Source organism: Pocillopora verrucosa, chromosome 8 (assembly GCF_036669915.1).
Source record: "Pocillopora verrucosa isolate sample1 chromosome 8, ASM3666991v2, whole genome shotgun sequence".
Classification (NCBI taxonomy): domain Eukaryota; kingdom Metazoa; phylum Cnidaria; class Anthozoa; order Scleractinia; family Pocilloporidae; genus Pocillopora; species Pocillopora verrucosa.
In genome coordinates, this window is record NC_089319.1 from 12,565,075 (window position 1) to 12,575,592 (window position 10,518).

Below are 10,518 nucleotides of genomic sequence, written 5' to 3' on the forward strand. Positions count from 1 at the left end.
TTTCAGTTACTCCTCTGAAAAACAGACGAACAGTCTATAGCCTGTCTCAAATCCTTACCACTGGGACCTCTGTTTCTACATGAGCTAAAGGTTATACAACTGGTACCACAGTCAATAATAAGTAACCCAGTGCTCGTGTTGAGTGTCAACTGTTTAGGAGACTCACGGCAGTGGCCAGAACAGACATATCATCGCCATCGCGACCTGATTAACTCTCGAACGCGAGTTATGGTAAGTGCAAGTGTGCTCTGACGTTTGAGACAATATGCGTGGGCCGCACGCAAGAAAGTTAAAGATGTCTTCTGCAACAATTTTTATTTAAAAAAACTTCAAAATTAATCGTATTTGCTGTAAAAGGGGAACATCGAAGCTTATTAAAACAAATAAATTAAGAGAAAAAGATTTGCTTTTAACTGACATCATAACGATAGCAACCCTACGCACATACCCCTCTCTTCCTCAAAACCACCCTAAAACACAACCAAACTAAATGAAGACTCCAGGAAAAATAATGCTCGAAGCTAACCCTGAAGTTACTACTTCGCGATGGCGACTTACTTAGTTGTTCTTAGTGGTTTTAACGAGGCGATCGCAATAGATGATTGAATACGAATTATAAAAGAAGCAGTCTCTCTAAAAGTGGTCCGGTGCATTGCTGTTCGAACAATCGACCACCTTGATTTTTCAAAATTTTTCAAAATAAATTTTTCCGAGCAAAAATCGCCTCAGCCCTCAAAGGCCCAATTTGAACAGTACCGATCATCAAATATGACACAAACTGCTATGGTCGTCTTTTCAAAAAACTCTGTTAAAACTCTGTTAACGGTAAAGTGGCCGTAGTGTTTGTCAATATTTTCATGCTAAAAATAGAACAAGGTATTATCAACCAGAGCACAACTAAACCGTCAATTTAGAAGAGGTATAATGACTTCGTTTCTGTGTGTGGAAAGCAAGCGAAGATTTTGATTGCGTCACAATAAAATTTATTTGATCCCCTCCCCCTCCCCCCACTACGACTCTGTAGCATTCTACTGATCCCCCCATCGTTTTCAGTCAATCAACAATAGTCGCCCCTTTGTACTCTATTAGCGACCACCGATATCCCTTCTGTTCCCCCAGAAATCCACGTGTTCTCCCGTTAAATCCTCCAACCCCCCTTCCCTACGTTTTTGAACTCATTCCTTAATCTGCGAACAACTCAAGAAGTGGGAAGAAACACTCGACTACGTCTCGTGTTTCTCCCTACACTTCTTTCGTGCTCTAGCCGCTTCCTGCGTGCTTTATAACAGAACAGAGCACAGTCAAGGCTTCTCTATTTGTTAATTAAACAACGTATCTTTTCAATAGAAACTTAGTAACGGTATATATTTCCGATTCCGTTTTATGTTTTGGAGCCTTACACACACCAGATCTTCGTGCAACACTGAGACATTTTCTGTAGAGATTGGACAGTAGTAGAAAGTTGCCTTTTTTCTACCTTTTTTTTCCTTTATCATAAACGTGTAAATGAACGTTCACTCTTCTATGAATCTCGCATATCCGGTCAAACACAGCCCATAGAATTTCAACTCTCAGTTACTCCTCTAAATAACAGACGAACAATCTAAGGCCTGTTTCAAATCCTTACCACTGGAACCTCTGCTTTCTACATGCGCTAAAGGATATACAACCGGTAACACAGTTAACAATAACTAATCCAGTGCTCATGTTGAGTGTCAACTGTACAGGAGAATCACAGTAGTGGCCATAACAGACATATCGTCGCCATCGCGACTTGATTAACTCTCGAGTGCGAGTTATGGTAAGTGCGAGTGTGCTCTGACGTTTTAGACAATACGCGTGGGCTGCACGCAGGAAAGTTAAAGATGTCTTCTGCAACAATGTTTGATCAAAAAAACTGCAAAATCAATCGTAGGGGAACATGGAAACTTATTAAAACAAATAAATTAAGAGAAAAAGATATGCTTTTAACTGACATCATAACGATAGCAACCGTACACGCACACCCCTCTCTTCCTCAAAACCACTCTAAAATGCAACCAAACTAAATTAAGACTCCAGGAAAAATAATGCTCGAAACTTAGCCTGAAGTTTGTACCTCGCGATGGCGACTTACTTAGTTGTTCTTAGTGGTTTTAACGAGGCGATCGCGATAGATGATTAATACGAATTTTAAAAGAAGCAGTATCTCTAAAAGTGGTGCGTTGCATTACTGTTCGAACAATCAACTTCTTTCAAACTTTGCCTATGAATCTGTCTGAGTCTCAAAGTAATGGAGACCACCTTGGTTTTTGAAAATTTTTCAAAATAAGTCTTTTCTGAGCGAAAATCGCTTCAGGCCTCAAAGGCCTATTGTTAACAGGGCCGATCATCAAATACGGTACAAATTGCCACACTCGTCTTTTCACAAAACTCTGGTTTGAGGAATTTTTTTTGGCGTATTTAGCTGGATTAATCCTTTAGGAGAACAAAGTGTATAAGTTTGGCCTTTTTTAACGATTTTTTACACTGAAAATTATTTTTCAGCTTGACACCTACTTTGCCTCTGCCGCCATGACCAATGCCCCCGTTTTTCCATGCACTCACAGACACTTGAGGAATTGGTTGTTGGTTATTGTGCAAATATCATAGTATCCTAACAACAGTCTGATCACACAAGCATTGTGATGCGCTGTATATTTTATTACTTTAATCAAGATTCTCCTGTCAATTACAAAGCCAAGAGCAAACTTAAGAAAAGTCCAATTTTGGAAACTGGTCAGAACAAACTGTACACAGTCGAACAAAAACTGGATAATGGCATAGAACAAAAGTACATTATTCTATGATGATGTACTACTGCACATTTCAAATAATCCCTTATAGTTGAAAATATTTCGCTTGATTGGCAAGCATTACATCAGCTTTTAATAGTGATGAGGATCTTCACAATTTTATGAGGGTGATTCTATTAATATACTAATAAACTCATGCATAGTCATGGTCTCCATACATCAAAAAATGGGCAAGGAAGAGATATCTTCAAAATCACAATGTAGGGAAAATTTAACGATAGAATTGTCATCACGTGTTATGGTCCAAACTTAGAGAAGATTAATGAATGAACAAAGGCATTTTTATCGTCGTTTTTACATTTGTAACTGTTTATAAAACATTGGATTCCAACTTGAAAGCATTTTGTGTGAGCAATATGTACTTCTTTGCGAGCTCCTATCGGAAAAACTTCAAATTTCAATTATGGTTTTTGGTCCAAAATTCAATAAATATACATGTGCCAAAGGATGCTTTTTAGACACTGAATATATCCCTAATGGGAGGTGGTAATTTTTCCAGCAGTTAGGCAGTCATGATGCATAGAAACATAGCTTCAATGACCTCAAATCATCTGAAGTCAAATTTTCCAAGCTTCTTTTAGGGGAAATTTTATTGAAGGTTGATAAGAATGCTACTGCAGATGTAAACCAATGTGGTAAATCACAGATTCAGCTTCCTCACAAATTCAGTCAACTCAGCCAAAATACCACATCCATCAGAATATTTTATTTCAATTACTATATTCACTTATAAAAGACCTTTATAGGTAGTTCTGTTAGTTTTTGAGAGAAACCTTTTAGGATTTGAAAACTGCGTTTTTTCCTTTCAATACTGTCTTCCCACTTAACATAATCCTTTATCAACTCAGTTACTCTCCAGGTAATTAGTGGTTCACAATACAACAAAAGAAAGATGGTATTTTACATGACTTGTTCAGATGCTGGAGATGCAAGAGTTGTGCCAACTCACTGACCATTTCCCTCAAGAGAATAGTTACTCTGTCAATCTCAATCCCAAGTGACAGCCACATTGCCAACTAAACACTGGTTGACAAAGAGGAGCAGAAGATGCATTTTACATGTGCATCTTCTTGGCAATTATTGATCGATCACTTTAGAACAAACATGAGGAAGTTTTGCCACACTGTTATTGGTACATTGCATAAACAAACAGATAGCACCCTCCATCTGCTCAACATTCTAGATATTCTAATAGTAAATAATTTGTATCAACACAATGCTTTAAAGTTTTTGCATCTATGGCAGAAAGGCCTGCTTAAGTGGATCTACTCCAAAATCATTTTCAATATGCAAGCAGTATTCATGGATACAACACCAGATATGCTGCCAAAAAATTTATGTAAGCCTTGAGTGTGCAATAACTCTGGAGAACAAACAATTGCAAAGAAAATAAAAACTGACCTTGACAAAACAATAGAGAATCTCTATAAGGCAACATCGAAGTCATCACTGAAAGTCCCACTCTGAAACCAGAAGTGCCAGTGCCCACCCAAACAGAAATGGAAAAGTTTTAATCAAAAACAAAGCCTGCTTTACTGAGCATTTTACCCCGTATGCCGACCAATACATATTGCCTGGTCACAAAATCCCAATCCAAACTTAGCGGCTATTTAGCCTCCTGGCTCTTTATCTGAACTATTCCTCAGTGTCCTAGGTATTTTGTATTTTAAATTTGTAATGTTCAACAGTATATAAAGTATTACATTTTATGCGTAAAAAAATGGTCACTGAGTCACCAGGAACTGAGACCAATAATTTCAAACTTTAAATACAACTATCAGTCAGAAAAAGCAAACAAAAATTTGCTTCATATGCAATTTAGACAGCAATCTATGAAGGTCAGTAAATCAAAGCAAACAAGTGAAAAAAACTTTGTAAAAGTGAGCAAAGAGAACTAGATGCTGTGAGCCATACATTGTCAGTAATGCATATGCCCCTTGAAGATTTAATAGAATGAAATTAGACACCTATTCCTAGAGAAAAACACTGTCAGGGCTATGTAAATAGATTTTAAATCGATACTTTGAACTATTTTTTATTTGACCAAAGAATTCTTTTTATTGGTCTTGATATCTTGATATTTACATGTTTGCAATGAAGATAAAGTCATACCAAGGGGTTAGACTTGTCTTTGTATAGATATTCCAGACTATATTTTGATTTTTTCTACTGTAATTTTAGCTTTTATCAATTTTTTACTTTCTTATTTGGAATGGGTAATGATATAATTGTAAATGGATGACATACATGAGTAGCACCATGCACAAAAATTTGCCACTCTCATGCTGACAAACACTAAGTAGATCAACACATCTCCCCAGCCCTACAGGGAAAAGGTTCCCCCTATTTTAAGAAACGGCTGCTAGTATGCAATGCCACACAGTTGCGTAATGCTATGAACAGCCTTGAGCCCTCATGTAATAAACATTTTGCTTCCAAATTCAAAAATTTTCTTTAAGGAGGCATACTTAATTTGCCTCAACTATTTAGGTCACCTCTAAAATGTGTTATGAAGCCCAGATGTTAGTGGATAATCTCCTTTTTTTGCTATCTTTTCATCCCCTGAATTTCTGTTATTCGCATAAATGCAAAAGTAAACCACAAGGAATATATATATATATATAATATGCATATCCACGCCTATTATTCAAATCTGCAAATAGATGTCATGGTAAATTTCAATTCTCTGTTCAATTGTTACACAGTAGACAACTTCATTACGTTTCTTGAGTGATGATAATTCAGGTTGGTGGAAGATAAGTAATTTTTCTTTGAAGCAGAGGTTGCATCTTTTACTTGCGCTGTTGTAGGGTGATCTTCATGAAAGGATGTGCCATGAAATAAAGTGGTCAATGTTATTTTCTTGAAGGGTCCAGATATGTTTGCTGAGTTCGGTAGAGTTTCTGTGTTTTGTGTGTTAGAACGATGCGGTGTGTTTTCTGTATCTAGTCTTGAAGTCGTTTTCTGTAAGTCTGATGTATGTCTCAGTGGTGGTGTTGTCCTCACGTGCGACAGTGGCTTGGTAGATTGGTGATGACTGGAGGCAGTTTCCGTTAAGTGGACATGTGATCTTCTGTCGGCAGCTGCAAGTTTTGCTGTCTTTTGTGTTGGTGATATCTATGGTGTCATTGATGTGTTTGGATGAATTTACAATGCATTTGTTGTGGTTGTCGATGATCTGTTTGGTGTTATTCATGCAGCTGTAACTGATTTTGATTGTGTTACGATTAAAGATTCTTCGAAGTTTGTGGTCTTTCGGGAAATGCTTGTCTACTAGGGCAAAGAATTGGTGTCCAATATTGGTGCTGACAATTTTGCTGAATGGGGGGTTGTACCAGAGTATGTTGTTCCGTTGTCTGCTTTTTGGTTGTTAGTTGTGGGTGGTTCGTAGTGTAGAGTGTACCAGTATCTGCATTCTTCGAGTGCTTATTGATATGGAGCCGCCCCTCCATATCAAAAAGCATTCATCAAGTGCTTTTTCATATGGAGGAGCGGCTCCATATAAAAAAGCACTCGACAAATGCAGATACCAGTCCACTCTAAATTATGAACCACCCATAACTAACAAACGAAAAGACAGTCAACGGAACAACATACTCTGGTACAATCCCCAATTCAGCAAAAATGTCAGCACCAATATCAGACACAGATTCCTTGCCATAGAAGACAAGCACTTCCGAAAAAGCCGCAAACTTAAAAGAATCTTTAATAGTAACACAATCAAAACCTGCTACAGCTGCATGAGTAACACTAAGCAGACCATCAACAACTACAACAAACGCATTTTTAATTCATCCAAACCCCTCAATGACACCGCAAATAACCCCAACACAAAAGACACCAAAACTTGCAGCTGCCAACAGAAGAACACATGCCCACTTAACGGAAACTGCCTCCAGTCATCACTAATCTACCGAGCCACTGTCACACGTAAGGAAAACAGCACCACTGAAACGTACATCAGACTTACAGAAAACGACTTCAAGACTAGATACAGAAACCACACCACATCATTCCAACACACAAAACACAGAAACTCTACCAAACTCAGCAAACATATCTGGACCCTTAAAGAAAATAACATTGACCACTTTATTTTATGGCACTTCCTTTCATCAAGATCACCCTACAACAACGCAAGCAAAAGATGCAACTTCTGCCTCAAAGAAAAATTACTTATCATCCACCAACCTGAATTATCATCACTCAATAAACGTAATGAACACGTTTCCTCATACCACCACAGAAATAAACAATTACTGTGTAACAGTTGAACAAAGCATTGAAATTTCCCGCCATGCCTTTATGCAAGTTTGTAAATTATATAAATGATGGTTTTGAATATTCTTCACAATAAAATCCCCTGATGAGTACTGATGCTTTACTTCTACGTATCAAGCACTGTACAACAGAAAAGTCAGATCACAGACTTCCTATATGTATATCTATGTATAGTTTTACGTGAGGCACATGTCTTGAAAGGGAGTTCACGAGATATATTTCTAGCAAGCTACAATCAACCTGACAACTAACTTGCCGATACTTTTCTCTAGAGGTATTGATTGTCCTCTGAGATGACCAGTAAAAAGTCCTAAACCATTATAGAAAGAAAAGAAAGGCAAACTGGAGAATCACCCCCTGTGAATAAAGTTGTTGATGCAGACTCCTTAATTAACAGTATGCCTTGGACACTCCACTCCACCCTACTGTAATGTCGTACGTCAATCATGTTGGATCACGTGACTAGAGAGAGAGAGTATTATTAAAAAAAGCAAGGGTTTTTACTACAAGCAGGGCGTTGTGGTTCATTTTACTTTAGCTCTATTCGAGACTGATACTCTCGATACCACATCTGGCGACGAGGATTCTAAAAATTCATGAATCCCACAGTCAATATTCACATCAACACTGGTTTTCATTGAGGAGTTCGCTGTGTAAATTTTTCTTGAAAGCACGTGCTGTTTGCGACGCGCTCAACTCTGTGAGACCTCATGGCGGTTTCGCTACCAAGTTTTCCACCGTTCGACGTCCATGCCGATGGCAGTGCAGGTCCACGATGGAAAAGATGGCTAGGACGCTTAGAACGAATGCTTATCGGAATGAACATCACAGCTGCGAAAAGGAAACGGGCTTTGTTGCTGCATTATGCCGGCACCGACGTAGACGAAATATTCGACACCTTACCAAACACTGGCGAAGACGGCGACTATGACACGGCGGTCGCGAAACTTAACGAGTATTTCTCCCCACAAGTCAACACCACATATGAAGTATATAATTTTCGCCAGACGAAGCAGAAAGAGGGTGAGTCGCTTGATAGTTTTCACACCAGGCTTCGCCAACTCGCGAAAACCTGCGAATTCAGCGATGTTGACAAAGAAATTAAAGAACATATTATTCTGACGTGCAGTTCCAGCTCGCTTAGACGCCGAGCGCTACGTGAAAACCCAACGTTAGAAGGTTTATTGAATCTAGGAAGAGCATTAGAACTCAGTGAAAAACAAGCGAAAGACGTAGAAGATACCGGAGGCGAATTCCAAGCCGTCAACAAAATCAAACGAAAAGAAGAGAATCGGCAAAGCCGCCCACGATACCGGCGTGACACACAATCACGCAATCGTCGTTTTGGAAACAAGCAAGGCAATTCTCCCAGAAAATGTGGCAAATGTGGCGGGTACGCACCTCACAAAAATCCGTGTCCTGCGCAAGGAAAAGTCTGTAAAGCCTGCGGGAAAATTGGCCATTTTGCTCATGTTTGTCGTTCAAAACCTCGTACCGTGGCCTCCGTGGAAACTGGTCAAACCTCTGATGAAGAATATGAGTACGTTTACACTGTCGACCATCAAGAAAACAAGAAGCCACCCATATGTCAGCTACAAATCAATGGAAGAAACGTGAACATGATGATCGACTCGGGTGCATCTGTTAATCTTCTTGATGAAATAACCTTTCAAAGAATTAACAGTCACGGCAGTGAAAGCCTGCAGCCTGTTCACACCAAGATTTATTCATATGGATCTAAAGTCCCTCTTCCTACCCTGGGAATCCTCACTGCAACCGTGAAATCCAGTAACGCGAGCACCTCCGCTCAGCTGACTGTTGTTAAAGGAGAAAACGGAAATCTTCTCAGCTATCACACTGCAAAGAAACTAGGTCTGATTGCGGTTTCTATTAATACTGCCACCGTCACTGAAAGAAACAAAGACGACCCGGAGTCTCTAAAAGAAGAGTTCAAATCACTGTTTGGAGGCATAGGGAAAGTACCAAACAAACAAGTGAAGCTACACATTGACCCCGATGTTACACCCCGACAGCAACCCCACAGACGAATTCCATTTCATGTTAGAGACGATGTCGAAAAAGAGCTTGAGAGACTTGAGAAACTCGACATCATCGAGAAAGTTGAAGGGCCCACACCCTGGATCAGTCCAATTGTTGTCGTCCCCAAGAAATCCGGAGAAGTTCGAATCTGTGTTGATATGCGTGAGGCAAACCAAGCAATTAAGCGGGAAAAGCTGCCAACCATTGATGACCTTGTTGCTGATTTGAATGGTGCAACGCTTTTCAGTACATTAGATCTGTCCTCAGGATACCACCAGCTTGAGTTATCACCTGAAAGTCGTTATGTCACAACCTTCAGTACACATGCTGGCCTAAGAAGATATAAACGTTTGCCTTTTGGAATTAATGCAGCGTCCGAAATTTTCCAGGAAAAGATCAGGGAACTCCTTTCTGGCCTCCCAGGATGTAAAAACATCTCAGATGACATCATAGTATTTGGAAAAGACCAGGAAGAACACAACAAGAATCTCCGTGGTGTTCTCCAGAGGCTTAAAGAAAATAACCTCCGTCTCAACAAAGACAAGTGTGCGTTTTCCAAAACTGAAATCAAGTTCTATGGTCACATTTTCAGCTCTGTCGGTGTTAGACCTGATCCAAAGAAAGTTAAAGCAATCCACGAGGCACAATCTCCTCGGAACCATAGTGAACTGAAGTCTTTTCTTGGTATGGCACAGTACGTCTCCCGATTCATACCAGACTATGCCACAATCACGACCCCTTTGCGCCTGCTGACCCGACAGGACACCCCTTGGAAATGGGAGCAAGAAGAACAAAAGGCATTGGACAAGCTGAAAGAAGCCCTCGCTGGGGATCAAGTTATGTCCTACTTTGATCCAAGAAAGAAGACCGAAATCATTGTCGATGCGAGTCCAACTGGTCTTGGTGGACTGTTAGTACAAGAAGGCAAAATTCTTAGTTATGCAAGCCGTGCTTTGAGTGATGTGGAAAGTCGCTACTCCCAAACAGAGAGAGAGATGCTTGCCGTAGTATGGGGAGTGGAACATTTTCATCTGTATGTTTATGGTGCCCAGTTTTCTGTTATTACTGATCATAAACCTCTCATAGGCATCTTTAAGAACCACAAGCAAACTTCCCCAAGAATGGACAGGTGGAAACTTCGACTCATGCCCTACGACTGTCAGCTGATCTATCGGCCTGGAAGAGATGCCGAAAACCCTGCTGATTACATGAGCCGACATCCGTGTCCCACAGCACCAGAAGAACAAAATTTGGCTGAAGATTATGCCAACTATGTATGCTCTAATGCTGTACCAAGAGCAATGACGCTCGAAGAAATAAAACACGAAACCAGAATTGATGCAGAAATGCAAGCTGTCGTCAA